The 16,859-nt window shown below is 39.9% G+C and overlaps 1 protein-coding gene and 2 pseudogenes across 2 annotated transcripts in view; 1 reads left to right on the top strand and 2 right to left on the bottom strand.

The window, feature by feature from the left end:
* Positions 1-16,859, bottom strand: part of TNFRSF14 (TNF receptor superfamily member 14) — a 382,534-nt gene that overhangs the window by 20,255 nt on the left and 345,420 nt on the right. The window contains exons 7-8 of one of the 2 annotated variants that reach the window (XR_010188639.1): positions 8,786-8,937; positions 8,544-8,685 (exon numbers count right to left, since the gene is read on the bottom strand). The exons of the other annotated variant lie outside the window; for it this stretch is intronic. The gene's annotated coding sequence lies outside the window, so the exon portion shown is untranslated. Of the gene's footprint in view, positions 1-8,543; positions 8,686-8,785; positions 8,938-16,859 lie in introns of those variants that run through there. 2 annotated transcript variants of the gene reach the window in all.
* On the bottom strand, positions 3,479-3,598 carry LOC134967359 (5S ribosomal RNA; annotated as a pseudogene).
* Positions 7,244-7,363, top strand: LOC134967347 (5S ribosomal RNA; annotated as a pseudogene).

The raw sequence follows: 16,859 nt of genomic DNA, 5'->3' as shown, positions 1-16,859 counted from the left end.
GGCACGCTCCTGGTTTGAGCTTAAATTCTGAAGTGCAAGGTTCAATTGAAAGAACAAATGCTGTAATCTTTGTAAAGTCGAAAAAAAGAAAAAGAAAAATGCCACAAAAATAATAATAATGATAATATGTACTAAAGTCCAAACGGTTTACAAGTCTATACAGACTGCGGCGTCCCGCTAACCTGTGCTCTGAAGTGAAGGATTCTCTTGTGAAGTGATGAACAGTTGACAGCGGTAGTGTATGCTTTGGTTAGAGTGGAGAATAAGGACCCTGGACTGGCGCTATTCCTCCTGCAGCACGTCCCACAGTAGAGCGCCCGAATCAGGCCCGCTCTGCGGGGCCGCTGACCTGGGGTGTGCGCCTGTCACGGAGGCGAAGTGGACCCGGCCGGAGCTCTCCGAGCGGCTGGCCGCGCCTCTCCTCCTCCTACAGGGACTTACCTTCTCCCTTCTGCTCCGCCTTCCACTCTACGCTGTCTCGGGCTTCTTCCGTCGCCTGGCAACCGGTTGCTTCCGGAACTCCGGATCACGTGACCGGATGGTTTGCGGAAAGGATTAGCAGTACTGTCCTTCTTTGCAGTGAACATCCGTCCTCAGTCCAATGTAGTATAGATGGGTAGCCCCAACGCGTTTCAACCTGTTAGGGTCTTCCTAACATTTATGCATAACACTCCCTTTAATACAGATCCCAGTGAAACACATCGACCAAGACAAGTTCAGGTATCTGGAAGCGGGAGTAGACAAGCCACAACTTCTTCAAAAGGCCAAGGTAATTACATAATTACCAGATAATATCAAGCAATATTCATATCAGCAATAAAGTGGTCTACATTGTATTCTTGTCTTTTAAAAAAATTTGTACACCTGTAATGCCCTAATTTCCAAAATTAGGAGATTCACAGCTTTTAAGAAATCTTGCTGAAAAAATGCATCAGCAGCTGGAACATCTTCCAAAAAGACAAGTAAAACTCTTGGTAAATCTATTAGTTAAATAATTGAGTACGACTTAAGTTTGTAGTAATTTTGGAAACTAAATAAACTGTTTTGAAAATTATTCTAACTAAACTTTCTAATTAAGCAGGTAGATTGACCATGAGTCAAGTGACGAGTGAGGATGTAAGAAGAAGACATGACAAAGCCGTAAAAAACGTCCGAGCAGATCCGACTCCAGGAAAATTAATTCATCAAAAAGTTACTGAAAAATTGACACCCTCACATATTCTGGAAAGCAGCACCGCTGCCATATTGACGATAACCCAGGACCCACAGCCCACTGCGGAAGGTAAAAGAATATTCAAGATTGGGCCATATCATGCAACCACCAATACTATTTTATTCGAAAATGCAAGATGAGGACCCCAATTTCACAATGTTTTAAGGAAATATTTATGTGCCAATATGCTTCGTGACAACCATGGTTTAAAAAAGTGTGAAGGTGTATGACCATTGTGTAACATTACACACCATTCTGCCAAAAGTAGGTTGAGATCATCTCTAATATTTCTGTGCATGACATGCAGCATCACGATTATACTGTAAAAAACTGCTCTTGCCTCACAAAATGTAAAGGAACATCACAAGTTATGTTGCACACTTGACTGACTGAGAACAACGAATATTGTCAGCAGCAGATTGAACCTCCACATTTGAAACGTATTCATGCACTCGCTCAAAACACATATTTACTGTAAACTAACATGTTTCATATTTTTTACTTTTTCTTAAATTGTAGATTTAATTTCCACTTCTCCTTCAAGCCCAATAAATGAGCCATTTCAGGAACCAGAACAAGAGAGTACACGATTATCTGACGTACATACCAACACATCGGAGGAGTTGATTGAATCTGCCCATAGGCATGCGCAGCACATTTTATTAGGGGGTGCACCGTCGGAGGGGTGTGTCTAGCACCGCCTTTTGGGCGTGTCTAGTACCATCTATTGATGGTCAACGCAATATAAAATATCCACCCTTGTACCAATCCTAATAAAGCAGATACATTGTTAGATGTTGTGGTGTGCACCAAACAAACACCCCAGATGGCACTCACTGCAATTACACTGCTCCTCCTCAGCCAGTGGCACCCTTGATTAACCCAGGTGTCCGGTCAGTAATACAGTCCTGACAGGGTGCAGCGCAGAGGACAGTGTTCAGCTTGCTCGGCGATCGCTGCATCAGGCATGTGTGATCGGGGTGCCAGACATTAGGGGGTGCATGTGCGCACCAGGCACCCCCCCTGCGCACACCTATAAATCTGCCACAGCAATTACTGGAGCTTTTTCCCGTGAGGAAGATGTAGAACCTTTAGATGAGCCTGATAGAACACAAGTATCATCTCCTATAGGTACAGTAATGTGTAATTAGTGTATTTCAACTTTTTTTTAGTTTCTGAAATGTAAACTATATGCAAGTATGACTGAATAATATTGAAGTAACATTTTTATTAAATCTAAATTTTTTTTAGAAAGTCAATTTCAAGTTTTGGAGGATATACGGACAGGCCTATCGACATGGACTCCTGAGCGTGTGAATGACATAGCGCAACAAATGGAGAACAGACAAGAAAGCTTTCGTGTAACCGTAGACCACCGTCTGCTAAAGATGGACGAAACACTGGGACGTTTCTCTGATTATCTAAGAGACGTGACAACCTCCACTTCTACTGTGTTACAGGGCATAGAGTCCAAACTAGGTACCATGATTGTTGCCTTAAACAAACTTGTGGACAACACTTCGTGCCAGGGAAACACCCTACAAATTATGCAGACCAGCCATAGCCAAACTGCAGCAAATACATCTCTAATAGCTACACAACTCCAAACTATGAATACTATCATGTTGAAGATGTTGGCTGCTTTGAGTCAGGGACAACACCATCCAGCCATTCAAGAATCAACTCAACCATTTCCAGGTTTTGGTCCAGAGGGACAATTACATGGAATGGACTCTGGTGATGTCCATCCACAAATGCCAACAGCTCCTAGTCCTGCTCCTCCTGATAGTGCAACCACACCAGGACCTTACACACAACAACAAAAGTACCAAATAAGAGAAATGGAAAAAGAAGTAGACTCTTGTTTGGGAGCACTCTAACTCAGAGGAACTAGGTTGTATACATGTCTTAAACTGGTAAAATCATGATTTTAATAGATTCTTGTTAAAAATATATAGAATTATCGGAGTTCAAAACTTATTCTATGTGATTCAAGACTATTGTGCAAAAAATATCTATATCAGTTTAGTAAATAATTAGCGAAAATAGCTATAATATAATGTAAGCCGGAAAAGCTTTAGAATTCACAAAAAAAGGGGGGGGGGGGGGAAACACCTACTAGTCTCAATGGTGTCTGTCAAGTGAATATATGACCATCATTCATACTGCAAAAATCCCAAATGGAAAAAGTAGTTGCAGGGAATTAAATCATAGGTCATATGAATCCGAGTACCCATCTGTGACTTAGAATTGGGCAGCAAAATTTATTTGCAGTACCAGGATGTTCCAAGGTGGTCTCCCATCCAAGTACTGGTCCGGCCCTCCACTGCTTAGCTTCCAAGATCGGAAGAGATTGGGCATCTCCAGTGGGGTATGTCCGCAATTTCTTAAGCTAGCCCTTTCATTTGTCACTTTATATTGGAAATGGAATCGTTCATATTTTCAACAAGAAAAATGAAAGAAGGACAGACACACATGTGAACGGCAGGCTCAAAAAGTGCAGATTGGATATGACAATTGTATGGCAAACAAGTATCAAGGCCATAAATATCCAATCAAAGTGAATCCTTCCTTATTTGTATTGTACTATACACCAGTCAATTGTATATAGATAACAAAATCATTCTTGGTTGTGCTGTCTAAATAAGACAGTAATAAGCATAAATGAATCACCAAGAAAGAACAGGGGAATTACTACAAAGAATCCTTTATAGTTAGTGGGTTAGTATCTGTGTTTTTCTCACAACCAAAGATCCACCATTGGTATACAAAATCTCTGAAATAAACAAAAATGAGAACAAATATTGTAGTATCAGGGTGTTCCAAAGTGGTCTCATCCAAATACCAAACCTGTCCACCGCTATATAGCATTAATGCTCAGATGCAATTAAGCACCATTCGTGGAATACATCCGCAATTAGATGCTTGTCAAAGTTAATGATGCCATACAAAAACACTGGCATATCTTGCATGTAGACCCTGCTCTATCAGCCAAACTAGGCCCAAAAGTCTCCATGAGTTGGCGTAGGTCTAGAAATTTGAGAGACCACCTAGTACAGAGCCATTTTCAAAGACTGCCGAACAAGAGACCAATAATAACTGGAACATATCCCTGTGGCAAATGTAAAGCCTGTAAATTCATTGATCCAACCAAGGAAATAGAGGACAAGTTTGGGAAAAAACACAAAATTCTAGACTATATGAACTGTCAGACGGAAGGTGTCATTTATTGCATTAAATGTAGTTGTAACCAGAAATACATCGGCATGACTACTCGCCCCTTAAAACAGCGGATCCTAGAACATATAGGATCAATACGCAATGCTATTTCGGACAAAGCAAAAATGAAGCAACTGACCTCAGTCGCTCGTCACTTTCATACCCATCATAACAACAGATGGGAAAAATTAAAAGTGTTTGGTCTAGAAAGGATTAAATTAGGTATACGAGGAGGCAACCTCACAAATGTCCTTTTGCAAAAAGAGAGTGAATGGATTTTCAAAATGGGATCCATTTACCCCGCCGGTATGAATGAGAATATAAACTATGGGGCTTTCCTGAATTAGAATACTGGCCAACGTCTTGAAACAATACTCGCCCAGTCAATACCCAGTATGTCTCGGCATTTTTTCTTATTAACGGCAACCTACCTTATTATTTCTTTTACTTTATTTTTCACTACTTTTGTCCTCACAGTTATTCATTTATAGTGTTTATACAATTGGAAGGCTCACTCGCTGAATATAATATATGGATTAATTTCTGTCACTTTTATTTGAAAAGTCCACTCAGCTGAATATAAGATACTCACACACTTTTTTTCACTACCATATATTCTTACTATGGGCTCTTATTTTAGAATTCATACTCTGCCCCTTACTGTGTTTATACACCCATATTCCACATCTTCACTCTTGCTATTTGCCCTCCCCCCCCCCTTTTCTCAACCCCCTTTCTTTTCACCCCCCCCCTCCTTTAATCGTTACAGTCCCCCCTTCATTTATATTTCACCTTCATTTCACATTTTTATGGTCATTTACCACATAACCTTTACATATTCTTGCTATCTCCATAGTACTAGTATTACTTGCACCACCCATATACAATGCACATAAAAGTTTTTTCACATATAATAAATAACGCCTTTCCACTGCCCCCCCTCCCCCCTTCTCCATTTATTAATTTATTTTATTTTTACACATATTTATATTTATTTTTATTTATTTTTATTTTCATTTATATTTACTATTTATATTTATTATTATTATTATTATTATTATTATTTTTAATTTAATTTTTATTTATTTTTATATTTATTTTATATTTATTTTTTTATTTATCTATTTTTATTTTTATTATTATTTATTTCTCATTTTTTATTTTCATTTATCATTATTATTAATAATAAAAATTTAATTATTAATTTTTATCAATTATTAATTAATTATTATCACTCCCCTGCCTTCAATTCCTGTTTATTCTTATTATATACCCAATTATGGGACAGCTCTATGCATAACAAATGCTTTAGCAGCAACATCTAATAATGGAATTGCAATGTAATTGCATTTTCTTCAAAAAGAAGTTAATTAATAAGGCTTTCGTCACTATAGAAAAAATGCACTAATTGGATAGATCGAGGAAACTGTCCATCAAATCTGAATCTCCTATCAGCAATCAGACTCTCCTTTAAAAATCTAAACCCACAGTGACGACTTACGTCCTGTGATCAAGCCTACCAGCGAAACGTACGTCAGGACCCTTATGGTCACGTGGTGCGCACACGTGACCTGGAAGCCGGACCATCACAGCCTGTTACCAGGCAACCATACAAGCCGCGGAAGTTAGTGGCTACCCCCACCCGCCGGAGCTCGTCTACGGGCACAAGAGAGGCGGATACTCACATAAACTATCCTCTAGTGTCTGGAACTCGCTAGCGGGGAAATACGGCGGGACGCAGCGATATTCCCCCCACCTGCTGGAGCTCGATTTCGGGCAGGAGCAGCGGGGATCAGCTGCACCTATCCCGTTGTTCACATTCCCACTGCCTGCACCAGAAAACCTGGAATATCAAAGTCTACAGTTTGGTATTGTATGAAATTAACCAAGTGTCTGGTACAATAGCACCTGTCATGTTTTATCTATTTAACAATCTTTATTTAGGGTGATTAGCAAATAAGCTCTCTGCTACATTACTGGTTAGTGGTAATATTATTCTTACATTACCAAGTCTTTTAGGCTTGGATCAATATGTGTTTGTTGCTCATTGTAGAATGACCTATGATGGTTTTACCTTACAAGCTTACACCTGTTGTGTTCTGACCATATACTCTTTTGCAGGGTAATATGCTAAATGCTGTGGTAATTAACCAACTGCATACCCTGCATAGGTACACATAGATGGTATACTCATCTAATTATTATTTGCCCTTCTAACATATGCTTTTTCCAAAAACTATGATTGAAGGTGACCATACCAATCAGTGACAAGCATCTAATTGCGGATGTATTCCACGAATGGTGCTTAATTGCATCTGAGCATTAATGCTATATAGCGGTGGACAGGTTTGGTATTTGGATGAGACCACTTTGGAACACCCTGATACTACAATATTTGTTCTCATTTTTGTTTATTTCAGAGATTTTGTATACCAATGGTGGATCTTTGGTTGTGAGAAAAACACAGATACTAACCCACTAACTATAAAGGATTCTTTGTAGTAATTCCCCTGTTCTTTCTTGGTGATTCATTTATGCTTATTACTGTCTTATTTAGACAGCACAACCAAGAATGATTTTGTTATCTATATACAATTGACTGGTGTATAGTACAATACAAATAAGGAAGGATTCACTTTGATTGGATATTTATGGCCTTGATACTTGTTTGCCATACAATTGTCATATCCAATCTGCACTTTTTGAGCCTGCCGTTCACACGTGTGTCTGTCCTTCTTTCATTTTTCTTGTTGAAAATATGAACGATTCCATTTCCAATATAAAGTGACAAATGAAAGGGCTAGCTTAAGAAATTGCGGACATACCCCACTGGAGATGCCCAATCTCTTCCGATCTTGGAAGCTAAGCAGTGGAGGGCCGGACCAGTACTTGGATGGGAGACCACCTTGGAACATCCTGGTACTGCAAATAAATTTTGCTGCCCAATTCTAAGTCACAGATGGGTACTTGGATTCATATGACCTATGATTTAATTCCCTGCAACTACTTTTTCCATTTGGGATTTTTGCAGTATGAATGATGGTCATATATTCACTTGACAGACACCATTGAGACTAGTAGGTGTTTCCCCCCCCCCCCTTTTTTGTGAATTCTAAAGCTTTTCCGGCTTACATTATATTATAGCTATTTTCGCTAATTATTTACTAAATTGATATAGATATTTTTTGCACAATAGTCTTGAATCACATAGAATAAGTTTTGAACTCCGTTAATTCTATATATTTTTAACAAGAATCTATTAAAATCATGATTTTACCAGTTTAAGACATGTATACAACCTAGTTCCTCTGAGTTAGAGTGCTCCCAAACAAGAGTCTACTTCTTTTTCCATTTCTCTTATTTGGTACTTTTCTCAATATATTTCTGACTCATGGGAGCACCACTGAATGGTAACTATATTTAGTGCACCTTAAAAGACATACTATCTTTCTATATGCACAGTTACCTTAATCCGGAGCAATTCTATAACATAAATTTCAGTTTCTCAGAGGACATTACTCAAGATTGCTTTTCGTACAAAAAATTGTTGCTAGACCGGTGCGGCTCCCACAAACCCCTTCCTTGAACACAACAACAAAAACCAGATGAATCACATTGGCCATAATCGAACAAATTTATGTATTTCTTGCCTTAGAATATTTTTCTAAACTACAGTATTTGTCCTTTTTTTTTTACGTTAAATACAATTTGCACATATTAATTTCCTCTAATTATAGAAGGGGGATGTTAATTGTTACTTGTCCTCTCAAATTGGACCAATGGCTATATGTACTCCTTGTGGTTTGCACTATCATTCATTTTAATGTTATACATTTTACATTTGTTTCTCAGGGTAAACATAACTGTTTGATTGTTTGGCGTCCTACCTACATGATTTGTTTCTGTGCTTTTGGATGGTTATGTGTGTGCACTGTTAAATGGAGGGAAATACACTATACCTATATATTTATATAGGTATAATATACTAAGTATATTATTTATTAAAAAAATTCTTGAACAAATTACTTTTAATATGTAAGTTTATTAAAAAAAACTTGAATAAAAATGCAAACACAAGTAAATATTGTTTACAGTTCATTCATCACTTTAATAAACTCATGAAAACACCCTTGAATATTCTTTTACATTGTAACCTTTAAGAAGTTTAAAACTTTGCAACCTTCTGTTCCGTTTGATAAGAAAGTTGACTTGGTTGTGTTGAAAGGATCAAAGAAAATTCCAAATCAGTGTTCCTAGGAAAAACATAAAGAGGACTGGGCTTAGTACACACTTACAACATAAAAGCTAGTGTGGACACAGAGGAGTCAGGGAGGGGATTTGGGGGATACTCACCGGAAAGGAGAATGAAGGGATCCCTCAGCATCAACCTCCTTCTGCCAGGAACGAAGTGGAGAGGCCATCTTGCTGCAGGGAAGGATGGATCACAGGAGCCAGGACAGGTAAGTGTGGGTACAAAGGAGACGCCTCTCATGGAGTCAAGGTAGCTGCAAAAAGGCTGTTTATTTTTTTTTTAAATGACACAAACTTAACACATTTGAAAAAGCAAACTCATTCACATCATAACTAATAGACAAATTTATTACCTGATAGATTGTAAAAATTTTTAAAAACCCTCCAACAAATAAATTGAAAAATAAACAACAGCGCTTCAAAAAGCAAACAAGAAAAACAAAATGGGCAAATTTTAAACAACAGGGGCCAAACTCGGAAGAAAAACTCAAGCACATTCTTCTGCAAATAAAAAAAAAAAAACATTAGTAGGATCAGTATCTAACAAGCACAAACAAATAGAAAGGCAATAAAAGAAACTCACCAGTGAAGAATACATCAATTAGTGTTCGACGAGTATCACCTCCTTCATTCATACCCTCAAGTGATGCTGAGCAAATGTCCGAATCCCGCTAAACACCTGGATCTATATTCTCCGGATATCGGTTTGCAACACAGATGTTATGTAAAATGCAACAAGCATTAACTATATTGCAAACTTTATCCGGAGAATATAACAGCGTACCCCCGGACCTGTCTAAACAGCGAAACCGGGATTTAAGCACACCTAAGGTCCTTTCAATTACACTCCTCGATGTAATGTGCGCTTTTTGGTACATATGCTCAGCATCACTAACGGGATTGGACAATGGGGTAAGAAGCCAACTCTTGTTAGGGTATCCACCATCACCTTAATGAAATAAATGGTGGATAAAAAACATAAATAATAAACCACAATTAAAAAATTAATTAAAAATCAGAAATTAAAAAAAACCTCACCCAACAGCCACCCATCCGGCATGTTGCAATCTTCAAAATCACGGAACACGGATGACTGGCTCAAAATAAAGGAGTCGTGGGCCGACCCAGGGAAGCCCACAAAAAGATTGGTGATTTTCAATTTGGCATCACACACCATCTGTACATTCAAGGAATGGAAAGATTTGCGATTACGAAAACACTCTTCCATTTGCCTTGGTGGTGCAATTGCCACATGAGTGCAATCTATCGCGCCCAGAACATTGGGAAAGCGTGATTTCTCAAAAAAATCCAATTTGACCTCCCTCCATTCGCTGACAGTGCTTGGAAAATAAATAAACTGGGTCGTTAATTTACGGAAAGCCGTACAGACCTGAGTTAAAATACGCGAAAATGTGGGCTGGGAAAAACCGACTGTTTGGGACAAAACTGGCTGGAAAGTGCCAGACGCAAAAAAATGTAATGCAGCCAGCAGTTTAGACATACCACTGACTGCGTGATTAGTGGGCACCCGTGGTTCAAGGTCCGGCTCCATCAAGTCATACAGCATATGGATTGAACGAGAGGATAAGCGAAAGTTCTTAATCACATCCACCTCGGAAAAGTCTGCCAGCACACGCCTACAGCGATAGTTACGTGGGCGTGGAATTGAAACGCGCTCTACCTCACCACCTGGAGCAATTGACTGATCACCTTCCTCATCTGTCCTGTCCTCCTGTGTCACAACAGCAGCCTGGATCATGAACATCCAAACTGTATCAGTGAATCAGTGAATGGCTCCATGATTGTAGACAGAGCTAAAAAGTTGTCAAGTAATAAATCCGCAAACTAACCGCAAAAAAAGTATCCAACAGCAGACTGCACAATTGCTGTGTTTCTCCTTGAAGTCCCAAGAGAGGAGTGACAGATTCCTGTCAAAACAGAAGCAATGCATCCTGGGAGCTTTTGCATTGCATCATGGGGATTAATATTACAGTTACCAAAAAAAATATTTTAAAATTGCTTTTAAAATTATAAAAAGAGAGAAATGTAAAAAAAAATCATGGGGCACACTTTAAAAAAAAAACCAAGTAAACTATTGCCTTTTTGCAGTAAAAAAATAACATTAAAATATATTTCACCTACTCAGCAGTAGGTGAAGTCAAACGGCGATAAGTACCCGTCAAAACGACCAAAAAAAATCGGTTTGGAAAAAATGAATACCATTCCGCGATAAACCTATCTTTAACCATTAAAAAACGGTTACGGGTGAAAGCAAAAATGAAAATACACATATCACCCGATAAACACGTAAATGAATATACCGATAATATTTCACCCGGAAAAATGATTACGTGACAGCAAGTTAACGGGTCTAAAGACGTTATCGATTCAAATTAAATTCCCTAGATAGTGTCAGTCAATTTGGGGTTGGCGTTTGGACGTAGGGTCCCCCATGCCTGTTCTGGCTGGACTGTCTCAGGGCATCACCATTTAAATATACAGTCACCTTTTATATCCTGTTTGTCTAGTATTTATGTATGCACATTTTTTTCACATACTCTCTACCTTTAAACTCATAGTAGGGACCTTCATATACTCACACTTTATATTCCTTTACTATCACTATTTTTTAGTGTGATGCCCTGGGGGGGTCCTTTGCTGAATCATGTTTTGGGGGTTTCCTGCGTTCCGGATGTTGGCCCCATAGTGTTAGGAACCTGCCCGACAAAAGGGTGACCTGGACGATTGGTGGGCAGGCCGATATCATTGGCCAACGATATACTAACAACCTCTTATGATTTACTATATTATACTGTAATGATCGTTTCGTGCATCTGCACCCCCTTCTGTCTGTGTGTACTACTTTATTCTCAGCAGCATAGCACCTTTCATTACTGGAGGGTGTGCAATTTAGAACCATTTCCCCTACTATGTATATGTGTAGAAATACACACCTGAGGTTTGAGAATGCCTCAAATCTAGATTGGCACCCCTCCACCACCACCCTCTATGTTTTTAAGCAGGGAAACCAACAATGACTGCACAGTGACACAGGCATAATTCTAAGGAAGTCCTATTTATTCATACATAGTGTCAGTCAATTTGGGGTCGGCGTTTGGACGTAGGGTCCCCCATGCCTGTTCCGGCTGGACTGTCTCAGGGCATCACCATTTAAATACACAGTCACCTTTTATATCCTGTTTGTCTAGTATTTATGTATGCACATTTTTTTCACATTCTCTCTACCTTTAAACTCATAGTAGGGACCTTCATATACTCACACTTTATATTCCTTTACTATCACTATTTTTTAGTGTGATGCCCTGGGGGGGCCCTTTGCTGGATCATGTTTTGGGGGTTTCCTGCGTTCTGGATGTTGGCCCCATAGTGTTAGGAACCTGCCCGACAAGAGGTGACCTGGACGATTGGTGGGCAGGCCGATATCATTGGCCAACGATATACTAACAACCTCTTATGATTTACTATATTATACTGTAATGATCGTTTCGTGCATCTGCACCCCCTTCTGTCTGTGTGTACTACTTTATTCTCAGCAGATTAGCACCTTTCATTACTGGAGGGTGTGCAATTTAGAACCATTTCCCCCACTATGTATATGTGTAGAAATACACACCTGAGGTTTGAGAATGCCTCAAATCTAGATTGGCAGCCCCCCCCCCCCCCCCCCCCCCCCCCACACCCACTATGTTTTTAAGCAGGGAAACCAACAATGACTGCACAGTGACACAGGCATAATTCTAAGTAAGTCCTATTTATTCATACATAGTGTCAGTCAATTTGGGGTCGGCATTTGGACGTAGGGTCCCCCATGCCTGTTCTGGCTGGACTGTCTCAGGGCATCACCATTTAAATACACAGTCACCTTTTATATCCTGTTTGTCTAGTATTTATGTATGCACATTTTTTTCACATACTCTCTACCTTTAAACTCATAGTAGGGACCTTCATATACTCACACTTTATATTCCTTTACTATCACTATTTTTTAGTGTGATGCCCTGGGGGGGTCCTTTGCTGGATCATGTTTTGGGGGTTTCCTGCGTTCTGGATGTTGGCCCCATAGTGTTAGGAACCTGCCCGACAAGAGGTGACCTGGACGATTGGTGGGCAGGCCGATATCATTGGCCAACGATATACTAACAACCTCTTATGATTTACTATATTATACTGTAATGATCGTTTAGTGCATCTGCACCCCCTTCTGTCTGTGTGTACTACTTTATTCTCAGCAGCATAGCACCTTTCATTACTGGAGGGTGTGCAATTTAGAACCATTTCCCCCACTATGTATATGTGTAGAAATACACACCTGAGGTTTGAGAATGCCTCAAATCTAGATTGGCACCCCTCCCCCACCACCCTCTATGTTTTTAAGCAGGGAAACCAACAATGACTGCACAGTGACACAGGCATAATTCTAAGGAAGTCCTATTTATTCATACATAGTGTCAGTCAATTTGGGGTCGGCGTTTGGACGTAGGGTCCCCCATGCCTGTTCCGGCTGGACTGTCTCAGGGCATCACCATTTAAATACACAGTCACCTTTTATATCCTGTTTGTCTAGTATTTATGTATGCACATTTTTTTCACATACTCTCTACCTTTAAACTCATAGTAGGGACCTTCATATACTCACACTTTATATTCCTTTACTATCACTATTTTTTAGTGTGATGCCCTGGGGGGTCCTTTGCTGGATCATGTTTTGGGGGTTTCCTGCGTTCTGGATGTTGGCCCCATAGTGTTAGGAACCTGCCCGACAAGAGGTGACCTGGACGATTGGTGGGCAGGCCGATATCATTGGCCAACGATATACTAACAACATCTTATGATTTACTATATTATACTGTAATGATCGTTTCGTGCATCTGCACCCCCTTCTGTCTGTGTGTACTACTTTATTCTCAGCAGCATAGCACCTTTCATTACTGGAGGGTGTGCAATTTAGAACCATTTCCCCCACTATGTATATGTGTAGAAATACACACCTGAGGTTTGAGAATGCCTCAAATCTAGATTGGCACCCCCACCCCCCCCCCCCCCCCACCCCCCACACACACACCCTCTATGTTTTTAAGCAGGGAAACCAACAATGACTGCACAGTGACACAGGCATAATTCTAAGTAAGTCCTATTTATTCATACATAGTGTCAGTCAATTTGGGGTCGGCATTTGGACGTAGGGTCCCCCATGCCTGTTCTGGCTGGACTGTCTCAGGGCATCACCATTTAAATACACAGTCACCTTTTATATCCTGTTTGTCTAGTATTTATGTATGCACATTTTTTTCATATACTCTCTACCTTTAAACTCATAGTAGGGACCTTCATATATTCACACTTTATATTCCTTTACTATCACTATTTTTTAGTGTGATGCCCTGGGGGGGTCCTTTGCTGGATCATGTTTTGGGGGTTTCCTGCGTTCTGGATGTTGGCCCCATAGTGTTAGGAACCTGCCCGACAAGAGGTGACCTGGACGATTGGTGGGCAGGCCGATATCATTGGCCAACGATATACTAACAACCTCTTATGATTTACTATATTATACTGTAATGATCGTTTAGTGCATCTGCACCCCCTTCTGTCTGTGTGTACTACTTTATTCTCAGCAGCATAGCACCTTTCATTACTGGAGGGTGTGCAATTTAGAACCATTTCCCCTTTTTTTGATAGTCTGGGGGGGTTTCCAGTAAATGCAGGACTCTTCTAGTCGTAATTTCCTTCTCTATTAAGGGCCATTTGGTTACCATTACTTAGCAAGTTTCCAACCTGTTACATAAATCTTTATGGAGTGATGGAGGAGTGCTGCTACTTCCACATACCCCAATGTGACACCAGAGGGGGTGGCCCCATTTGGTGCTATTTTTGTTTTCTTTCATCTCTCTTTCCCTTTTTATCCACTTTAATTTTTTTGGTCTGTTCCTTTTTTCCTCCCTGACCACTGGCTTTTGCGCTAACTTTTTATTTGTTATCTGGCTCTTCATCTCCTGTCAGTGGGTACACTAATTACGTAAGATATGCTGTTTTTCATTTGCCTTAATATCATTACGACCTCTTTATATCCAATAGTTAATGTATTATCATTGACTGTTAAGGGGTGGAACTCGCCGAACAAGATGAGATTGGCTGTAAGGTACTTTGCCAAACTCGGAGCTCAGGTTGTAGAGACACACTTTATAAAGATGGTGCTTCCCCCCCCCCTCACCCCCCCCATTTTCAAATGCCAATTATCCCTTGTGTTACATATCAAATAGTCCTCACAAAAACGCTGGGGTTGCAATACTGCTCGCCAATAATTGTAATTTTGTCTTAGATAACCAAGTGACTGATCAGGAGGGTAAGTTCTTAATTCTTACGGACAAACTGAACAATGGACCAATCACAATAACTTCTGTTTGTGCCCCAAATACTAAACAAACAGCCTTTACTAGGAAATTTTGCACCATTCTCTGGTTATGCAGTATTGGCTCTGTTCTCGTTTTGGGAGATTTTAATATGGTCCTTAACCCTTCATTAGATAAATTCACTACCCAACGCTCAATCCACTCCTCCTCTCCCCCACATCCACGGCGCCTGTTCGACCACTTATTCTTAGACGCTAAGTTGACCCTCTCCAGTCCCTATCCCTGTTACCAATATACCGGAAGATACATCTTTTGTTCACTTTCTGGTGCTCACTGAAGGCAGTGGCGATCCAATCTTCTGCCCGACTACGCAGACTTGTTCGGAACCACCAGGTGGACTTGGAATCCAGTCTGGACGATTTAGAGATTTAGAGCCACAGTGTGTGGATACCCCTTCAGCACATATAGGACAATCCAGCTGATGAAACAAAGGGACTGTTCTCTCCACCAAACACCACTGGCAAAATCTTCAGAGGTACACAGACCTGAATTTAATTTCTGCTGTCGAATACATAGATACAGACTCTAAGGTTATTCCCTAGCCTTAAGTGGAACACTGGGTGACTAGTGGCTTCATATATTGGTTAACATCCAACATACATTTGTGATTTTTTTATTAATTTTAATGTTTAACCTGACAATAAATGTGATATGCTTTAATATAACAAGCCTAATAGTTAATTACTAAAAAAACAGCCAGCGCTGGTATACCTTCTTTTATTTGGACTTGGAATCCAGTCTGGCCGATTTAGAGACCAAACATAAAATGTCTCCGTCTAATAGTAAACTTTATTGAGAACTCCTAAAAGTGCGGGAGGAATGAAACGTCTGTGCTTTAAAGGAGGTCCAAGCTACCCTATTTAAATTTAAACAGAAATTCTATGTGCATGGGGATGGGGCAGGGCAGTTGCTTGCAAAGAAATTGAGGGGAAAGTTAGCAAAGGATAGGGTTTGACAGATTTTTACATTGAAGGGGATTAAGGTATCGGACCCCTCAGAAATTGACAATGCATTCGCAAAGTATTACTCTAATCTATATAATCTGACTACTGACCTTACTACACCTCAACCTACTACTGAAGCTATAAATACATTTCTTAAAAAAATATCCATCTGCCCTCCTTAGACGTCCCTGGTTAGCAGATCCTGGAATGCCCTTGGTCCAAGGAGTTAATTAATATGCCAATCGACTTTCTTCCTATTGACAAGGTCCCCTTTCCCGACGGTTACATTAGTAAACGTTTTAAAAAATACTTGAGGCCTCGTCGTGTGGTTTCTTTCCCAGCTAAATGCTGGAAACACGGATTGTTGCCTTCCCAAAATCAAGTGAAAATCCTTTGATAGCTAATTATCACCCGATTGCTCTACTTAACACAGATGCAAAACTCTATGCGAAACTTATAGCGAACAGACTTACTGTAACCTTATGCTTCCTTCCCTTATTCACCAGAACCAGGAGGGGTTTGTTAGAGCCCCTGATAATGCTAGGAAACTGATCAATATAATCAATGCCTTTTCTGTCTCAAATGACCGTCTTACTTTTATCACTGTATGCAGAAAAGGCATTCGATAGGCTGCACTGGAGATATCTCCACGCAGTTCTTCAGAAATTTGGTATTACTGGCAGGGATCTTACTTCCATCTTAGCATTATACTCAAGTGCCTCAGCCAAGGTCTATATAAGTGGTTGGCTTTCAGCTACATTTTTTTTTTTTAATATTTTTTTTATTGAGGCAACATGGACTCGA

This window comes from Pseudophryne corroboree, chromosome 10 (assembly GCF_028390025.1).
Source record: "Pseudophryne corroboree isolate aPseCor3 chromosome 10, aPseCor3.hap2, whole genome shotgun sequence".
In the NCBI taxonomy this organism is placed as follows: Eukaryota; Metazoa; Chordata; class Amphibia; order Anura; family Myobatrachidae; genus Pseudophryne; species Pseudophryne corroboree.
This window is presented reverse-complemented; position numbering and strand designations above follow the sequence as displayed.